Source organism: Pleurodeles waltl, chromosome 8, assembly GCF_031143425.1.
Source record: "Pleurodeles waltl isolate 20211129_DDA chromosome 8, aPleWal1.hap1.20221129, whole genome shotgun sequence".
Classification (NCBI taxonomy): domain Eukaryota; kingdom Metazoa; phylum Chordata; class Amphibia; order Caudata; family Salamandridae; genus Pleurodeles; species Pleurodeles waltl.
In genome coordinates, this window is record NC_090447.1 from 100,511,124 (window position 1) to 100,531,392 (window position 20,269).

The 20,269-nt window shown below is 45.5% G+C and overlaps 1 protein-coding gene across 1 annotated transcript in view; it reads right to left on the reverse strand.

The window, feature by feature from the left end:
* PLEKHB1 (pleckstrin homology domain containing B1) overlaps positions 1-20,269 on the reverse strand; it is a 250,886-nt gene that overhangs the window by 208,599 nt on the left and 22,018 nt on the right. The window lies entirely within an intron of this gene.

The following is a 20,269-nucleotide window of genomic DNA, read 5'->3' on the forward strand; positions in this document are numbered from 1 at the left end:
GATGTTCCAATTTTATTGGTAGGAGCCAGTCAATTCCCAGGTCGATCTGTTTGATTACCCAGTTGATTTTTGTGGAGCAATACGTTGTGAGGTCCCCCTTGGGGTGTCCATATTTTTGAGGTTGTTTTGCAGAGACATCTATTCCAGAATAACCCGATATTTGTATTGGCTCCATGCACCATGTTTCCTCCAACATGACAATTTCAAACTGCTGAAGGAAACTCAGAGCCGCCCTGTCGGTAACCAGATTTTTTAAACCGTGAGTGTTCCAGGAGCAAATATGGATATATTCTGGGTTTTCGTCAGGACCATTTGTGATTGTTGTCATTTAAATTTTGCCTTCCAGCCTGTTTGACTGTTGAGGGAGTACCAATGAAGATCTGTTGGTGCATGCCAGGATGGAGCGTACTTTGGTGCTTTACAATTGTTATGTGGTCCCAACTGCTTGGGGAGGTTTCTACTCCCATGGCCCCTTTTAAGGTTGAGCCGCCCTTCTTTTGTTGCGGTACCAGAAGGTTAGGGTATCTGGTGCCGTTCTAGTTTCTGCAGGATGATGCCCCATGCGCTAAACGTATCTTGATGTACTAGAATTTGATCAATAATGGCGGACGTGGCCCAGGATGTCAGCGTTGTCTCTTTATCTTTATTGTTTGGATGTGGAGTGAACTCCACAGTCATCAATTCTGTTGTTGAAATATAAGCCAGGAGCGAAATGGCATTTATTAACTTCAGTATGGTGCCTCTATTTAGAATGTCAAAAGCCCCCTTTGAATTATAGCAAGGAATGAAAAGTAATTTATTTTCCTCTGAGGCAGCATTGTCCTGCGTTATCTGGTGTCCTGGGATTCTTTTTTGTGCCGCGCTGTTTGTGCAGTCATCTGACCAAGGTTGGTAACCATGATCTAGAATCTGTTTGCTGTTGCCTGCAGGTTGATTTGTTACGGCCATGTTGTGTGCGGAGCTTGTGCATTGAGGGTTATATTCCCAGGTTTTGCCAGTTTCCTGCCTGTCAGTAAACCGCTGAGTTCCCTGTTCTGGGCACTGCCTGATGAATGTTCTATTTCCCTGGAATTCTCTTAAGGCCATCTCTCCGTGCAAAAGGCTGCTACCCTGCTTGTTGCTGGAACGGGTTTTTTTCTGAGACTGTTGCTGTGATGTTGATAAACTAAAGCACTTGGTTCGCCCGTAGAATTGTCCTCGCTGGCTGACCGTTCTGCCCTGATCTGTCTAGATTGGCAGATCTTGTTTCTGTTATGAGCGCTTTTTGATTCCTTGGACTACGTGTCTTTTGATTTAGCAAACGATTTCCATATACAGCTTTGCTGGACCCCCTTTGTTTTTTTCCGTGCCTTCCTTTTTCGTTTCTTTTCCTGTTTCGTGAGGGATGATTCCTCCACTATTGAATTGTTGGGAATTAAGTCATTCGATCCGCCCGTGGGGGGTCCCATTTCTTGTGTACTAAGACATGATCTGCCCTCTGTGTTGCTCTGAGACATTCCATGTCCGGATAAGTGAATATCCTTGATATTATTGCTTTCCTCATGGGATTTCTTTGCATTTTGTGGGTTATCCTTATTCGTTAGGTTTTTGGGGATCTTCTCGCCACTACTACTAAGATGCTCTTCAGTTCTAAGGGTCTGGATTTTTAACTCTTTCAAGATGTCCTTTAGGATATCCAGGGATCTTTGTGAGTTATCGCCTGTGATGGAGCACTGACATGTCACCTGCTGAGTGTATGAGTGGGTTTGAGCCCTCTTTATCAGATCATTTAAGGCTTGTAGCTTGTTGTTGATGCTCACAATGTGGATGGCCAGGATGTTAAGTAAATCTACCTGAGTGTCTTGCTTATCTGCTTGAAATTGGATGGCTGCTGATATCGCGTCCATTGTTCCTAGCAACGCCTTCCACGAGTCTCCAGATGTTGATGGTTCTACATTTGTTTTGGCCCCCGTTGTGTGGTCTAGTGAGTCTTCAAGTTCCTCTAGTTGCGATGGTTGCCCCATTGCCATGACATATGTGTCGAATGTTGTTGTAGTTGTTACATTACAAGATGAGAGATCTTTTTGTGGTGAGCTTGTACCACAGGTACATCTCATTTTTGTTTTGTTGTTTGCAATCTGAGTGCCCTGAGGTGTATCTGAGCAAGTATCTGAAAGGTCTATCAGCGGAAATTCCTCAATTATGATACAGTCTGTGTCGTTCTCTACTTGCGAGGGTTGTTTGGAAAAAGGAGTGCAGCACAGACTCTCACCCCAGTTGTTCCAATTACTGAGGTTTAAAGTGAAAAAAGTATCATCTAGGTAACATCTGTGAGTTTCTGCGCTGATCGGTAAGCCGGTTTTATTTGGCTGGGAAATTGGTATGTTGATTTTTCCCAGGTCCGCACAGGTCCTTTCAATGTCCTGCGCAGTCTTCACGTCAGCTGCACATGTTGTCTCGGAGTCGTTGGCAGGAGCTATACCCGTTAAGGCGCTTGTGGGATTCGATTCCTTCTTAGTGAGCAAGAAGTCTGATTTTGTATCCTGCTTTTTTTCCCCCGCTTGGAGATTTGCAAGGCAATTTCTTTGTGCCGGGTTTGGGGGTACTTTCCTTTCTGTAGATTCATTTTTTGGCTCGTGCTGGCCTTCCCCTGGGAGCCTTGCCTTTGCCTCTTTACTGCTTTTTTCCCCTCTACATGTTAATGTCATCCTTGCCACCCCTGGGTTGACAGGCAATATCTGAGTGCTTTCAACTGGTGATTGATTTTAGATTGTGTGTGTACTAATCACAATGATCTATTTCTGGCTGCTTCAGCACTTGAAGGGTGGCGTGCAGCCAAGTGCTTTAGGTGATTCGTGATCACTGGCTTACTGCTAGTTTGCCAGTTCCCACACAGTCACTGAGTTTCACTGTGTTTGTTGTGTGTTCTTTGTCCCAGGAATTCTGGGCTCTGCAGTCTGAGGGTGCCTGGAAACCTGGGAACTGGAGGTGCCTTGCCTTGCGCACCTCCATGACGTCGCTTTAACTGTATCAGTTGTGAGCGGAGTAGTTGTTCATCTTCAATACCTTTGCTAGGAATGTGCTTTTGTGGTTTTAAGAGCTTGTAGTAGTAGGGGTCCTGGCACGGAGTCTGCCCTGCAGGACCGGCGGGATCGGGAGATACTGGTGGGTAGAATCTCACGTCCGTGTCAATGCCCACATCAAGCACAGAACTCCGCCGCTCTTCCTCTTAACTCACGGCCGCTATGTTCAGAAACACATACATCTGAAAGATGTGTCCCCGGGCTCACTCGCGCGAAAGCCTCTCCTTCCCCACCTCAATCCAGTCCTGGTTGGCAAAACTCGTTACATGAATTTACTTAGCGAGGAAGAGAGCCGAGTGGAATCAGGCAGCTCCGATCTAGCAGGGAAGTCCGGGGTAGAAAGGGTGTAGGAAGTTGGCTCTGTATGTACTATTTCAAAGTAAGAAATAGCATGTACAGAGTCCAAGGGTTCCCCTTAGAGGTAAGATAGTGGCAAAAAGAGATAATTCTAATGCTCTATTTTGTGGTAGTGTGGTCGAGCAGTAGGCTTATCAGAGGATAATGTTAAGCATTTGTTGTACACACACAGGCAATAAATGAGGAACACACACTCAAAGACAATTCCAGGCCAATAGGTTTTTGTATAGAAAAATATATTTTCTTAGTCTATTTTAAGAACCACAGGTTCAAGATTTACAAGTAAGACTTCAATTGAAAGGTATTTCACTTAGGAATTTTAGGAAGTTTGAATTAGCAAAATAGCATATACAGTTTTCACACAAATGACAATAAGCTATTTTAAAACTGGACACAGTGGAATTTTCAACAGTTCCTGGGGGAGGTAAGTGTTTGTTAGTTTTGCAGGTAAGTAAACCACCTACAGGGTTCAAAGTTGGTCCAAGGTAGCCCACCGTTGGGAGTTCAGGGCAACCCCAAAGTTACCACACCAGCAGCTCAGGGCCGGTCAGGTGCAGAGGTCAAAGTGGTGCCCAAAACACATGGGCTTCAATGGAGAAGGGGGTGCCCCGGTTCCAGTCTGCCAGCAGGTAAGTGCCCGTGTCTTCGGAGGGCAGGCCAGTGGGGCTTTGTAGGGCACCGGGGGGGGGACTTGGGGGACCCAAGTCAGCACAAAAAGTACACCCTCAGCGGCACGGGGGCGGCCGGGTGCAGAGTGCAAACAGGCGTCGGGTTTGCAATTGAGTTCACTGGGAGACCCAGGGGTCTCTTCAGCGAAGCAGGCAGGCAAGGGGGTGGCTCCTCGTGGTAGCCACCACCTGGGCAAGGGAGAGGGCCACCTGGGGGGTCGCTTCTGCACTGGAGGTCGGATCCTTCAGGTCCTGGGGGCTGCGGGTGAAGTGTCTTTACCAGGCAGGCAGTCGCGGTCAGGGGGAGCCTCTGGATTCCCTCTGCAGGCGTCGCTGGGGGGGGGGGGTCAACTCTGGCTACTAACAGGGTCAAAGTCGCCGGGGAGTCCTCCCTGTAGTGTTGTTTCTCCGCAGGTCGAGCCGGGGGCGTCGGGTGCAGAGTGCAAAGTCTCACGCTTCCGGCGGGAAACGTGTTGTCTTTAAAAGTTGCTTCTTTGTTGCAAAGTTGCAGTCTTTGTGGAACAGGGCCGCTGTCCTCTGGAGTTCTTGGTCCTTTTAGATGCAGGGTAGTCCTCTGAGGCTTCAGAGGTCGCTGGACCCTGGGGGACGCGTCGCTGTTGCAGTTTTTCTCGAAGTGGGGAGACAGGCCGGTAGGGATGGGGCCAAAGCAGTTGGTGTCTCCGTCTTCCCTGCAGGGCTTCAGGTCAGCAGTCCTTCTTCGTCCTCAGGTTGCAGGAATCTAGTTTCCTAGGTTCTGGGGAGCCCCTAAATACTGAATTTAGGGGTGTGTTTAGGTCTGGGAGGGCAGTAGCCAATGGCTACTGTCCTTGAGGGTGGCTACACCCTCTTTGTGCCTACTCCCTGAGGGGAGAGGGGGCACATCCCTATTCCTATTGGGGGAATCCTCCAAAATCAAGATGGAGGATTTCTAAAGGCAGGGTCACCTCAGCTCAGGACACCTTAGGGGCTGTCCTGACTGGTGGGTGACTCCTCCTTGTTTTTCTCATTATCTCTCCTGGACTTGCCGCCAAAAGTGGGGGCTGTGTCCAGGGGGCGGGCATCTCCACTAGCTGGAGTGCCCTGGAGCATTGTAACATGAAGCCTGATTCTTTGATGCTCACTGCTAGGTGTTACAGTTCCTGCAGGAGGGAGGTGTTAAGCACTTCCACCCAGTGCAGGCTTTGTTTCTGTCCTCAGAGAGCACAAAGGCTCTCATCCGAGGGGGGCAGAAACTCGTCTCATTGGCAGGCTGGCACTGACCAGTCAGTCCTTCACTGAAGGATTGGGTAAATTACAGGGAGCATCTTCTGATATGCCCTCTGTGTTTATTTTTTAATAAATCCAACACTGGCATCAGTGTCGGTTTATTATTCTGAGAAGTTTGATACCAAACTTCCCAGTATTCAGTGTAGCCATTATCCTACACACACAAATCAAAAATCTATAAAGCCCCATCATACACAATCAATCAATCGTAAGATTTATAAAGCGCACTACGTACCCGGTACGAGTTTCAAGGTGCTGGAGGGGGGGGCACAGGGGGGGGGGGGGGGAATGCTGTTCACTGATCGAAGAGCTAGGTTTTGAGGAGCCTTCTGAATGCGAGAAGGTCTTGGCGTAGGTTGGTCGGGAGGGAGTTCCAAGACTTGGCGTCGAGGTAGGAGAAGGATCTGCCGCCAGAGGTCTTTCGCTGGATGCAGGGGACGGTGGCCAGGGCGAGGTTCGCGGAGCTGGCGGGGGCGTAGAAGTTGAGTCTGCTGTTAAGGTAGGCAGGTCCGGTGTTGTGGAGGGCCTTGTGTGCGTGGATGAGTAGTTTAAAAGTAATTCTCTTGTCCACAGGGAGCCAGTGGAGGTCTCTCAGATGGTGGGAGATGTGGTTGTGGCGGGGTACGTTGAGGATCAGTCGGGCGGAGGCATTTTGGATGCGCTGGAGGCATCGTAGGTGTTTGGCAGGGATGCCTGTGTAGAGTGCGTTGCCGTAGTTTAGCTTGCTGCTGACGAGGGCTTGTGTCACGGTTCTTCTTGATTTGGTCGGGATCCACTTGTAGATCCTGCAGAGCATGCAGAGGGTGTTGTAGCAAGAGGAGGAGACTGCGCTGGCCTGATTGGCCACGGAGAGGGAGGAGTCGAGGATGAATCCTAGATTTCGTGCATGGTTGGGGGGAGTTGGAGGGGTTCCCAGTGTGGTCAGCCACCATGAGTTGTCCCAGGCTGAGGGGGTGGTTCCAAGGATGAGGACCTCCGTCTTGTCCGAGTTCGGCTTCAGCCAGCTGTTCATCATCCATTCGGCGATGGCCTTCATGCCCTCGTGGAGGTTGTTTTTGGCAGTGTGCGGGTCTTTGGTGAGGGAGAGGATGAGCTGTGTGTCGTCGGCGTAGGAGATGGATGTTGAGGTTGTATTTGCAGGCCGTTTGTGCGAGGGGGGGCATGTAGATATTGAACAGTGTAGGGCTGAGGGAGGAACCTTGGGGAACGCCGCAAATGATGTCGGTGGCTGTGGATCGGAAAGATGGGAGGCGTACACTTTGGGTACGGCCGTAGAGGAAGGAAGAGATCCAGTTGAGGGCTTTGTCTTGTACTCCGGCTTTAAAAAGGCGGGCTATCAGGGTGCGGTGGCAGACTGTGTTGAATGCGGCAGAGAGGTCCATGAGGATGAGGGCTGATGTTTCTCCGTTGTCCAGTTGGCGTCTGATGCCGTCTGTGGCGGCTAGGAGGGCGGTCTCTGTGCTGTGGTTCCGTCTGAACCCTGATTGGGAAGGGTCCAGGATGTTGTTGTCTTCGAGGTGGCGAGTCAGTTGCGTGTTGGTGATTTTTTCAATGACCTTTGCCGGGAAGGGGAGCAAGGAGATGGGGCGGTCGTTCTTGAGATCGAGGGTATCCGCTTTGGGCTTCTTCAGGAGGGTGTGGATATCGGCATGCTTCCAACTTTCCGGAAAGATTGCAGTTTCGAAGGAGCTATTGATGATCTTCCGTAGTTGGGGGGTGATGGTTACGTCGGCTTTGTTGTACACGTGGTGTGGGCATGGGTCCGACGGTGATCCTGAGTGGATGGAGTTCATGACCTTAAGTGTCTCTGTGTCGTTGACGTTTGCCCAGTAGGTCCGGAGGTTGGTGTGGGTGGGGCTGGCGGGGATGGGTTCTGGCGTGGTGGTAGTAGAGCAGCTGTTGTGGATGTCGGTGATTTTCTGGAGGAAGTAGGTGGATAGGGAGTCGCAGAGTTCGTGGGATGGTGGGATGCCGTTGACGTTGGTGCTGGGATTGGACAGTTCTTTCACGATGTTGAAGAGCTCTTTGCTGTTGTGTGTGTTGTTATCCAGGCGGTCTTTGAAGGAGGATCTCTTGGTTGTTCTGATGAGTTGGTGGTTTCTGCGGGAGGAGTCCTTGAGGGCTGAGTGGTTGTCGGGATGCTCGTGGAGCCATTTCTTTTTTAATTTCCAGCAGTCGCGTTTGGAGGCTTGGAGCTCGTTGGTGAACCAGGTGCTTTTTTTGCGAGCTTGGTTGTTGGGTGGGTTCTTGAGAGGTGCTAGGGAGTTGGTGCACAAACACAAACACACGGAACATCACATGAATACACATTCACCATCAAATCCCAAGACACCCACCTTCAAATGTCCACACAGTGACCATCACACACTGACATGTCCAATGAACAACAGATGCTTAGATACCTACTCTCAGACATTTCCCCAGCCACGACCATGTGGAAACATTTCCTCCATTGTATGCCCACAAAACATGTACCCACCATCATACGCCAGCACACAAAAAAAAATAAAAAAAATGAAATTCCCTAGAATCCAAAAGTTAAAAGGGAGTTAATGTTGAATTTTATGTTGAAATTAGTTGTGCCACAAGCATACATTTAAAAAATGAAGGTACTATCTTAACCTTCTGTCTTAACCCTCTGTACTAACTCAACATTAACTGCCATCACTTCTGAAAGGTGGCAAGGAAATGTCAGTGAAATTTCCAAGTATCTTTAGGAGTGTGTAAAAGTCTGCATGATTGTGTGCTTAAACTGCAAGAGAAAAAGAGCAGAAATGAAAATTGTGAAATTGTTTTTTTTGGGGTGAGAAAGTATTTTGTTAAAGCTCGTAACACTGAGTAGATTTTTGAACATTGTCCTAATATGGTGATGAGGGCTAATGCATTATTTTTTTTGCACATGTACTGAAGTTACTAACTCTATGTGGTGGGAGTGAGAGTTAAGGCTGAGTTAGCATGGCAGGATCACAGATTATGTGAAGGTTGCGCCCAAGCATTTAAATTGCATGTCTTTGCAAACTTTGTGGTTGTTTCAGTGTCAACATGCAAGTCAATCACTTTTAACTTCAATTGATTGTTGAAATCTAAATATGGAAGGGTGCTACGCTGTCGATTTTGGAAGGATTTTCACAATTACTTTAATGCTTTCTCGGATTTCTAGAAATACCTCCCAGCTTGAACTTTGTTTTAATGACAGCTTTACTCACAAGCATTGTTTACTTGCAATCACAGCAATAACCTACAGTGCAATGGGTTTAAACGTATAACAGAGTATTACAGTTGCAAGGATCTCTTAATCCTGTTAAGAGAGAGAGAGAGAGTGTTGCCAGTTACTTAAGAAATGTTTAGTGGAAGAGAGCTCTGGACTAAGTCCTAACACTGTGAAGTTAACTACATCTGCTGCATTTCAACACCCTCAACACACATTAACATCAAACTAAGTTGACAGTCATAAAAGTAAAAGTTAATGTGAAAGCTGACCCTATTTAAATTGTAATTCCTCACAGAAATATTTGTCAAAACTGTTGTTAGAATGGCTGCCAATATGAAATCCATAAACATGCACACCCTGTAATTCATGCAGTGTAATATGATGCTGAACAAAGTGGAATGGAATTGGCGGAGACTGATTCAAGCTTTTATGTCTATCACTGTTTGCTCTCTAGGTGAGTTTCCTTAGCCAGGAGGGTTATGTCCAGATATACATTCCAAACTCACTACAACTGGGACTCAAGCTTTTGCTCCGTGATTGGGCTCAACCAAGCTGCATTTGTTTAGGATTGCTTGGGTCTCTTTTCAGAGGTTGTATTCATCTCTGCTTTGAGTCAATACTGGGGTTCATGATTGATCCCTGTCTGCATTGGTACACAGAAGCTGAAAAATGATAGAAAGGAATGGCATGCGTTAAGACTAAATACCAGTAGATCAAGCAGATTCAAGCTATTCCATCTACTACATTTTTGCATGCTGGGACAGTGAATGTATGTTGTCTAAGTGAATGTTTGATTTTTAAGTGAATGCTTGCTGTGTAGGTGAATGCTTGGTGTGTACGTGAGTGCTAGCTGTATCAGTGGATATTTGTGATGCAAGTGAATGCTGCCTGTGCAAGTGAATGCCTGCTGTGTAAGTGAATGCCTGCTGTGTAAGTGAATGCTAACTGTGTAAGTGAATGCTAACTGTGTAAGTGAATGCTAACTGTGTAAGTTTATGTTTGCTTTATCAGTGAATCCTTGCCAAGTAAGTGAAAGACTGCTGTGTGAGTGAATGCATGCTAGGTCCACCAATGCAACCAATCACTGTTCAAATCTTACAACAGACTCCAATGAATCATGCCAGAAGCATTTTGTGGGCGGTAGAGAGCTTCAGTAAAGATAATAACATAATTCTGGTGGAATTTACAGATGACTAGTTGTAAATGGTTTCTAGTGGATCCAGTTATTGAAATGTGGGGTTTGGAACAGCAAAGAAGCTTCCATGATGATAACTCTAGTAAGTTTTAAGTGCATCATAGACAGGTTAAGAGTACCTAACAGTGATAAGTGGTGCCTGTTGGGGTTGTCGTAAGTAGTAGGACACCCTTTGCTACACAAAGTTGGTTCAATGTACACAAAACATATGCCAACTCTACTGGAGACTGTGCTTCTGCCAAACTGTAATTTTCACTGAAGAAAGCATTTAAGAATGACAAATGCTGTGCCCAATGCACTTTGATCAAGATGGTGCAGGCAATTACTCTGTGTTAAAAGTCTTTGAATAGGACAAGTATATCACTATGGTCATCATATTTTAAGGGACAGTGGGGACAGGCTGCCACTGTCCCCATAGCTTTACAACGGACAAATGAAGCAAACAGCAATCCAAGCAAGAGTTTTGATGGCCCCTGTCTGTACCAGTTGTATTTCAGTGCAGAGATGGAGCAGGCCCAAAGCGTGGTGCTTGCCCTTCAATGGAGAGTATGAACAGAATTTACACTCTACCAGATGCAATTCTACAGGGGCTTAGGCAGGGTCACAGTGTGTCTAATATACATCATAGCAGTGGCACTTACTTTACAAGGGCAGCAGTAATGCAACCCTCTGTAAATAAAGTGATAGGTTCATGGTCACCCTGGACCTACAAGCTAGCTAGCATTGAAGAAACTCTTAGCTGCTCAAAGACAATCTAGCTTCTCCAGACAGTCACCTCCCACAGGCCTGCGAGAGATAAAAGCACATTCCATGTATTTTGTTCCTGGACATTTGAGCAAGGCAGGCCTATGGTTTATTTCCTTGTCTTCAGCTTGAAGGAAGTGAGAGGGCAGGGCTTCACAAGCAAGGGCATTCAGGTAACGTGTTACATGAAGAATCCTGCCAGATGCTTAGAGGCTGTGACCGAAGGCAAGGTTCCTCAGACACAGGAGTGTGAGCAGAGGTCAGTGCAGCCTGATTTGACTCTTTCTTGCAGAATTTAGCTAATTTATTTCATTATGTGAAATAATTTATAGATTTCTGAGGGTGCTCATATGCTTTTTTAACAGATGTGTAAGTTTTTTGTGTACTGGGCTACAACTCTGTGATTACATTTGCGGAGTAGATGATCATCTGGTGGTTGACTGGCAGGCCTGGAACTGGGCTGTTCAGGTAAAGGGCAGTCTCAGTAAGAATGCCATATTGTGCAGGTATCCGCCTTTGCATAAGAACACCTCTGTTTTGGCCAGTCACATAAGAGTTATTATAGAACTATTTTCCATTAATGTGATTTCATTTTTAGTGATGTTACAAAGAATCTCTTACGCTGTATTATTGTCTTGGGTATGTAGCTGCACATTTGTTTTTGCATAATTGGCGGTCCTGCATATTTGGGGGTTTGGGTTTGCACATTTGATATTTCTGCTAATTTTTCACAGTTGGTTGCTGAAATAGTAAATTAATACCAGCTTTGTTTGCAAAGGCAGCACTTCAAAATACATATATTCTGTCTTAGAGGCATGTACCCTCACATTGGTATTGCCCCCTCCACGATCCCATGTACCACACAAACTCATCTTATGAATGACAGCTCGAGACACCTATGAACCTTTAGCCAATAAAAAACTTTGGATTCACAGACTTATAGTTTCACTTTTCCCATTATATATAGGGGCCTAAAAGACCTATCACACCAAGTGCTGTTGAAAAAAGGTTTGTTAAAGGTACTTCATTGGCATGCATGTACTGCTTCATTTGCATACAGGTATGGCTAAAGTGTGGCACTATACAGTAATTTGTTCATGTGTGTTTATTAAAACATTCATATGCTAAGGAAGGGGTTTCATCCTATAGAGTTCATACACTGTTTAAATGGTGTATGTTTGTTAATTTTATCCTTACAAATCATATTTACTATAGTTAATTATTTGGGAACTGTTCTTAAGTTACCAAATGAAAGTATACTTATGAAATGTTTCCTAGAAGCTAAATTGCTGCTAACTAAATCCCTCAGTGTAGGCGCATTCATGTTTATTATTGGGCACCTAATGGCTTAAACCAAATTTCAAAAACTGGCAATACTGGCTGAGGTACGGGTACAATTTTCCCAGATACTGCGGCACTTGATAACTCTTTCTCACTTCACTATGATTCCAAATGCTATGATATTACTGCTAATCTGGAACTGCATGCAATATACTGGAACTTCGTATATGGCGCTTTCCTGCAAGTTGCCAAGTGGACTCCTATTATGTGTGACGTCATCAGCCTGCCTTGGAGTTTTCTAAAAATTAGCTTGAAAAGGGCTTTCAAGATTTTAAAACGTTTGTGGAGAGGTTTAATAGCTGCTCGATGCAGGTTTGATTGTGATGGCCGTGGCCACTCTAGCACCTGTAAAATGTTGCACTAATGTGATAGTTTCTTGTTCAGGAGGCCAATGATGCAGATGACGGGTGCTAGAAGTGCACTTCTGAGGGCACTATCATCACTATTATTTTTCGCTCAGAAAAGACTTGCTGTGGAAGAACACAGAGATGAAGATTCAACTCAAATGGAACCATTGCCACTTTGTGCAGAAAAAGATTCACCAAACCTGAAAACCTGACTTGGTCAAACAGTATTTAAATGGGTTTCTCATGAAGTCACCAATGAAATGTTGTCAATTATGTCACATGCAGTGCATCGGAAGTTGACGAAAGAGATTCATGCAGCATTCTATTATATTATTTTAGCTAAAATTGCTGATGTATCATCAAGAAAGCATGATCGCTCTATGGTTCAGCATAGCTTATGGGTTTCTTAATGTGGAAGAATTTCGTTTTTTGGCTTTTTATAGAGCAGCCGCACTACAGCTCTATCACTACTTCATGTAATAAAAAAAAGAATATTTTAAGATTTAATATCCACATTAAAAAGTGTAAGGATTATGAAGGGGGTCTAGTCTGGCAGGGTATAAGAGAGGTTTAGATGCTTTAGCGCAAGATGTAGAACCAAGGGCTAGCTACACTCACTTCTTGCACATAATTAGAATTTTGTACTCCAAGATAGAGCCCATGGAATTCCTGGGACTATCAATTTGTTACCGGACATAAAAGATTTAATTGTGCTTATTCAAAATTCTCCCATGTGTCTTGCGTGGTTTCAAAGTTTTTCATCTGACTGGGTCCTTTTTGTCCAACCTGATGGACAGTTGTGCAGCATCTTTGCAAACTGTGAGCTACAACTATGAACAGATTATAGCATTTTCGGGGGAGGTTTTCCCTAAACGTTGTGAAGCAGGAGCAAGAGCTAGACTAGGGTTCCTTCTCCATATGCAGAAATTTGAAACCTTTCACAATCTTCAAATGCTGTTTTCCTGCATAGAAACAGTGAACATAGCACTACCAAAAGTACATTTAACATTTCATGAAACATCTGTTATAATTCAACATCTAAAGGGCACTGTAAGAAACTGAGGTATAGGTTGGAGGTTTGGAAGCCCCACTCAGGCAACAACCGCAATCCTTGTTAGGGTGAACCACAAAAGTCACTACATTTACTTATGCTTAACCCTCTGGTAGCTTGGCATAAAAGCAGTCAGGCTTAAAAATGTGTAATAGAAGTATGATCCACACAAATGGTAATACATTTAAAAAACAAGAAAAATCCCAAACCACTTTAGAATAGAGTGTATTTTAATTTTACAAAATTATGCAAGAACAAAAATCGACTAAGTAGAACCAGCAATATTGACTTTTACAAACTAGCAAAAACAGCACCAAAAGCACAAAGCAATAGTTGTGATTATCTGGTCGCTCTAGACAAGGACAAAGTCACAAGTTGAGGCCAATCACGATGGAGCACCTCCCGGATACAGGGATCCGGTTAGTCCTGCTGCTGTGCTCCTTCCGAGGAGGCAGCCAATCGGAAGCTGCCAGTGCTGCAATGCAAGGTTGTAGGGTCATATTTCGGTGCACTGCGCCTGTTCTGGTGAAACAAACAGTTAGGCAGGGCAGGCTACACTCTGATGCCAGCCAAGGGTACAGGATCTTTGGGATCAGGGACGCACTCCACCTGAGGCCAATAGAGCTAAGGCAGGTCCAGGCGCAGCAGGTCAACAGGGCAGTTGGAAGGGGGCCTTTTGAGCTTCTTGTTCCATAATAGCTCACAGCGGGGGACAGCCAACTGACCACTGGAGTCATTCTGAGTTATCTATATAAGGAATGACAAGGAGAATTTTGGTCCAGTATACAGTCTCGTCTAATCTCGAACTGTCAAATGGGGGGGGGGGGGTAAGAGGGGGGTGTCATACTGCTCCACCTTGACTGTGACAGACTCTTTTTGAGGTCAAATGTGGCCCCTGGGAGCATGCGTTCATTTGAGCAAGTGCCCTTACTCACCCAAAGGTAGCAAGCATCATCATCGGGCTTGCTACTCATTGGGCTGGCTCTGCAAAGTCCAACTGGCCCGCAAGATGGCACGTTATCGGCTATCGTTTAATCACCTAGGGGGTAGCAGTGTATTTCTAGTCAGTGGTTAGAAGATTGGGAAAGAATAATGTGAAATAAAATCGACGAAAGACCTCATAGGGCTGTTTAATAGGGTTCCAAGACTATATTGAGATTAAAAACAGTGTAACAGACTATTAGACATTATGGTCCTAGTCTCTAACATGCAAAGGTATAATTTGTGATGTAAGATTGAGTTGCCGTACCTATATCTTAATCTGTAGTCAACATGTTTTTCAATATATCTGAGGCATAAAATAAGCATGTGGCATTTCATTAGGACCTTTATATTGGCATATCTAATCTACATGTGAGTGAAACATTAGTGTATGTCTGGGTTTCCTTGTCCCGGTGGATAGTGTGGTAGTCCACCTCAAATCTGATTTGTTTGAAAACACTCATCATTGTATGCGTCCTTCGTGTTAAAACAGTGACCCTCCAATTTACTGAAAAGGCTCCCTTGGAAAACGATGACACAACGCATGTCATACAGGCATTTGTGCTCCATGGATCATCAGTGTATTAACCTACCGGAGACCGGGCATGAGCGCATGTTCCCAGTGGCCACATTAAGATGCTACTGAGAGTCTGCCATAGCAGTGCGGAACAGTATACTCACCTTTTCACGGGTCATTCAGGGTTAACCTTGGGTGAAGGTAAGCAGGATCAGTCTTCCTTGTCCTAACTGCACATCTGGTTCTGGAAAGTCTTTCCTCTTTGCTTGTCCGGGCTCCAAATTGGGGGTGAGAAAGGGCAGGTGTCAGACTCTTTTGCTTGGGGAGGAGTCAAAGAACTTTGAAGTGCAAGTAAGGATGGGTAAAGTTCTTCCTTAGTCATCCTGTCCACTCCCTTTATGTCACTGTCTGGAAGGAATACACCAAACCCAACAGCAGAACAGTTCATAGTCCTGCGATCTTGGACTGACACAAGGCACAAATGGTTAGGACAGGAAAATGACAATGTTCTAAAAGTGGGATTTTCAGAACTGAGACTTAAAACATGACTTTACTATCAAAGAGGGTTTAAAATTACAATGCATTTGTGTATAAACACCTTATCCCCATCTGCTTCCAATACAAAGTTATTACCTAATAAATGTAATAAGGTATGTAATAAGGTATGTAGGCGGCTGGCCTGGTTTGTGGTGGGTACCTATGGTACTGACACCTTATACCAGGTCCAGTTATCCCTCATTAGTGAAATGTAGGCAGTGTCTAGAAGCCAGGCTCTCTAGAGGTAGCAGTGGTGGAGCAGCCAAGGCTTATCTAGGAGACATGCAAAGCTCATGCAATACCACTGTAGTCACACAGTATTCACACACATGAAAGAAAACACTCAGTGTTACAAAAATAAAGGGAATGTTATTTTGGTGACACAAATGCCAAATATACCATCAAGACTATACTCCCTTAGAAGGTAAGTAATACACAAATTATATACACTAGTATGCAGAAATGTGCATAGAAACAGTTAGAAAATAGTGCAATTAGTGAAAATCACAATGGTTAGAAATGGGTCTAGGGGGGAAACAAACCATATACTAAGAAAGTGGAATGCAAATATCGGTTTCCCACCTAGGCAAGTGTAGTGTGTACAGGGTCACTGGGAGTACTAGAAAACACCAAAGGTAAGTACTAGAACCCACCCCAGAGCCCAGGAAAGTAGGAGTAAAACACAGTAACTTTCCTAATACACACAGAAACATGAGAAAGAAGATTATGCAAGAACCAGAAGAGACTGCAAGACACTAACAGGTGATTCCTGAACCTGAAGACCTGTGTGAGAAGGGGACCAATTCCAAGAAGCCCAGAAGAGTCCAGGGATAACAGGAGCCCCTGCTAACCCGGATGAAGGTGCAAAAGAAGAAACACAGGTGAAGAACAACCCAAGAAGATGGATGAGGGTTCCTGGTTGGTGCAGATGATGTCCCACACTAGATGGCAGATTGCAGTCTGGTTTGCGTTGCTGGAGTCAGCCAACAAACCTTGGCACACGCAAAGCTCAAGGATAGGAGAAAATGGTGCTGCCTGGGACCAGGAGGGACCTGGTGGACTCTACCCAGGAGAAAGAGTCAGAGGGGGGCTCTCAACAGCCGTGAGAGCCCACAGAAGACCAGGCAGCACACACAGGAGTCCCTCAGCACAGGGACAAATAAGGTGCAAAAGGAGGCCCACGCAGCACTATGACAAAGGTTCCCACGCCGCCAGAGAACCACTCAGGAAGCTGTGCGTTACAGGATATAGTGCTGGGGGCCGGAGCTGCACGAAGAACTTTGTGGAAGGATGCCAAAAAGCCTTGGCAACTGCAAAACATGCGGTGCATGGGGGTACTGTCTTGTGTGGGGAGGCAAGCTCCTACCTGCACCAAATTTGGACAGTAGCACATGAGGACCGTCGGGACCACTTCTGTACACCACCCGTGATGGAGGACCCACACAGCTCGTCAGAAGAGGGGATCCAGGCACCCGGTCGTCGTCACAGTAGGTGCCTGCTGAAGTAGGGGAGGGACAGCTTCACCCCAAGGGAGATTCCTTCGCTCTTCTGGTGCAGGCTGAAGACAGGCTGTCCTCTGAGGATGCACGACTGGGAAACAGTTGCAGTTGCTGGCAGGAGCTGAAGATACAAAGTTGCAGAAGTAATCTTTGCTTCTTTGTTGCAGTATGTTGAGTTCCTGGAGGGTCCAGATGCAGTTTCCTTGGTGAGAAGTTGAAGTGGAGGATGCAGAGGATTCCTGCTGGAGTCTTGCAATCCAAATCTGAAGACCCACCCAAGCAGAGACCCTAAATAGCCCTGAAAGGGGGGGGTTTGGTCACTCAAACAGGTAAGCACCTATCAGAAGAGGGCTCTGACATCACCTGCTGGCACTGGCTCCCAGAGTTCCCTGCCAACTTGGAATCCAAGATGGTAAAACCCAGGGACCCTCTGAGAGAGCTCTGAGCACCACCTCTGGGTAGTGATGGACAGGGGAGTGGTCGCTCCCCTTTCCTTTGTCCAGTTTCGTGCCAGATCAGGGACTGGGGGACCCTGAACTGGTGTAGACTGGATTATGCAAGGGTGGCACCAAATATGACGTTCAAAGCATTTACAGTGGTGTGGGGAGGCTACCCCTCCCCAGGCTGTAACACCAATTTTCAAGGGGGTGGGTGTAACACCCCTCTCCCAAAGAAAATCCTTTGTTCTGCCTTCCTGGGCTTCAGCTTCTCAAGCAACAGGTGGGCAGAAACCTGTCTGAGAGGTGGCAGCAGCTGGGGCTCTTTGGAAAACCTCCGAAGGATGGAATAGCAATACTGGAGGTCATCTAAGGAGCCCCCAGAGTGCATGGAATCATACAATCAATGCTTGCAAATGCCGTGAGGTATGATTCCAAAATGTTTGATACCAAACATGCCTGTGTTCAGAATACCATTATGTAGCTGGACATAGTTAGTGACATTTGTCCAGTACACGTGTAAAATGGCATCCCCCCACTCACGAAGTTTGGGAAAATAGTCCTGGAGGTAGTGCAGGAGTGCCCTCACACACGGGTACTCTGCATTCTGCCCTCAGGGCTGGAGGGCCTGCTATAGGGGTGACTTATAAGTGACCTGGTGCAGTGTCAATGGCAGTGAAAGTGTGCATGCACCTTTTCACGCAGGCTGCAATGGCAGTCCTGCAGAAGCTTTTGCATGGGCTCCCTATGGATGGCAAAAGATATGCTGTAGCCCAAAGTAATCCCCTGGAACTCCAATGCCCTGGGTACCTAGGTAGCATATACTAGGGACTTATAAGGGGGAACCAGTATGCCAATTGTGGGTGAAATACTGGGTTACCAGTATGCAACAACCAAATTTAAAGGAGATAGGGCATAATCACTGGGGCCCTGGTTAGCAGGATCCCAGTGAACACAGTCATCAAGCAGAAAATAAGGGTAACCATGGCAAAAAGAGGGTACTTTCCTTCAAGGTAATCCAGTGTTAGTCAATGGGAGAGTTAGCTTACAACAGCGAAAAAACGACTTAAGGTGTTTTCACTACCAGGTCATGAAAAACTTAACACACGTTCTATTTTCTAAATACAAAACACCCTGCCCTATCAGCCTTAAGAGCCTTATTTAGGGGTAGCATATAAATATTAACACAGACGTTTTTAGTCTGACAAAATGTTTATTTTGACAAGTTGAAATGTCTGTTTTTAAACTGCACTGCAGACTGGAGTGGCACGCCTGAGACATGTTTTAAAAGGTTACTTTTGTAGGTGACGCAAAGAGTGCTCCAGGCCAAAGTAGCATTTACTTTACAGTCCCTGGGTACAGGTAGTACCGTTCACCAGGGACCTTGAAGTAAATTGAATGTGCCAATTAAGTGTAGTCCATTTTTACCATGTTTGAAAAGGAGAGCACAAGCACTTTAGATCTGGGTAGCAGTGGTAAAGTGCGCAGAGTCCTAATGCCAACAAAAACAAATTCAGCAAACAGGAGGAGTGAAAGCAAAATGTTTGGGGGAATGGCACATGAAGGATGTCAGGTCTATCAGGCACTATTGTACAACTTCATAGGGAACTTACAAACTCCTATCAGTTTCAGTGATGAACTTGGAAGGAGAAGAAACCAAAGTCAAAGAACACTTCTACACCATCTTGATGATGGTGCAGCTCCTCCTATATTACATCACAAAAAGACGGATACAAAGTTACTATGAACTACTTGACAGTGCAGTGGTAGCCTTCTCAGAATGCTCCAACACAACAATGGTATAATGCAGGATTCTGCAAAGTCAGTCCTGGAGAGCAGGGTCCATGCCAGATTTTTAGCATATCCACATTTAGAAAAATGTAGATTTCAGAAACATCTTTTTTCTCAATGTGGATATGCTAAAAACCTGGCATGGACCCGGCTCTCCAGGACCGACTTTGCAGAACCCTGGTATAATGTATGCGTTGTTTACTGTATTTGAAGGGTGTGAGTAGTGGAATGTTGGGGGGCATTGTTGCATCAGTGGCCCTTGGGAGCATTTGAGAGATGCCTTGGAGTTGCTCAAGGTGCCCGACCGGTGAAGAGGGGTTTATCTTGACAGAATAAAGTTCTATTGAAGGAACTTAACGGTGTCCAGCAATTACTACACTTTAATTGGAGACGACTTGGCCAGACATCTACTTTCCATCAAGAGAACTATTTTGCCACCTTTGCACAGATCTACAAACTGGAGCTGGAGGAAACAGTAAGCAATAGTTCGAGGGCTGGAATGCCTTTGAGACTATGCAAACCTACTAACTTGCATGCTTTAAGGATTTCGCCAGCTCTTCTCTAATTTTTTCCCATACTGAGGAAAGCTTGAAATGTATTCCTGACACAGGCAAAAGTAGAAGTTCTTCCAGGCTTCGGAAAACAGTGGTTGGAGGGAAAGTGAACTTGTAAACGCTCAATAGATTTTCGCATGAGCAAATCTACACTAGCATATTTACTTGTGCTAAAATACAATTCACAAATATTTTCTAGAAGTACAATTTCCTGGTCTACTTCTGTAAATTCATGAGAATACATGAAAGCCACTAATGCAAAGGCATATACCTTAGATGCACTTTTGTGACTTTAAGAAACAAACATAGGTGTTGTGGGATCCATCATGGCCATTAAAAAATTCCAAAGCAGAGTGACGTAAGGGAAACTGTATGTAGTGGAGGATGGACAACCCATAGCAGTTGGTCTCACCAATATGACTTGCATATTGTTATGGACCCCAGAGCAGACATACAGGTGGTGGTAGAACATGCAGCTGTAGACAAGATCCTGCAGCAATACAAGGAAGTGTTGTTAACAAGTTGGGACTGGCTAAGCAATATATGCACCATATTAAAATCAAGGAGAAGGCAGTACCTGTCAAGCATGGAACAAGGAAGGTGCCAGTAGAATGAGACATTAAGTCAAAGAAATACTGGACCAGATGATCAAGGATGATGTAATTGAGAGAGTGGAGGCCACAAAATAGCTTTCACAAAGAAAGCTGATAA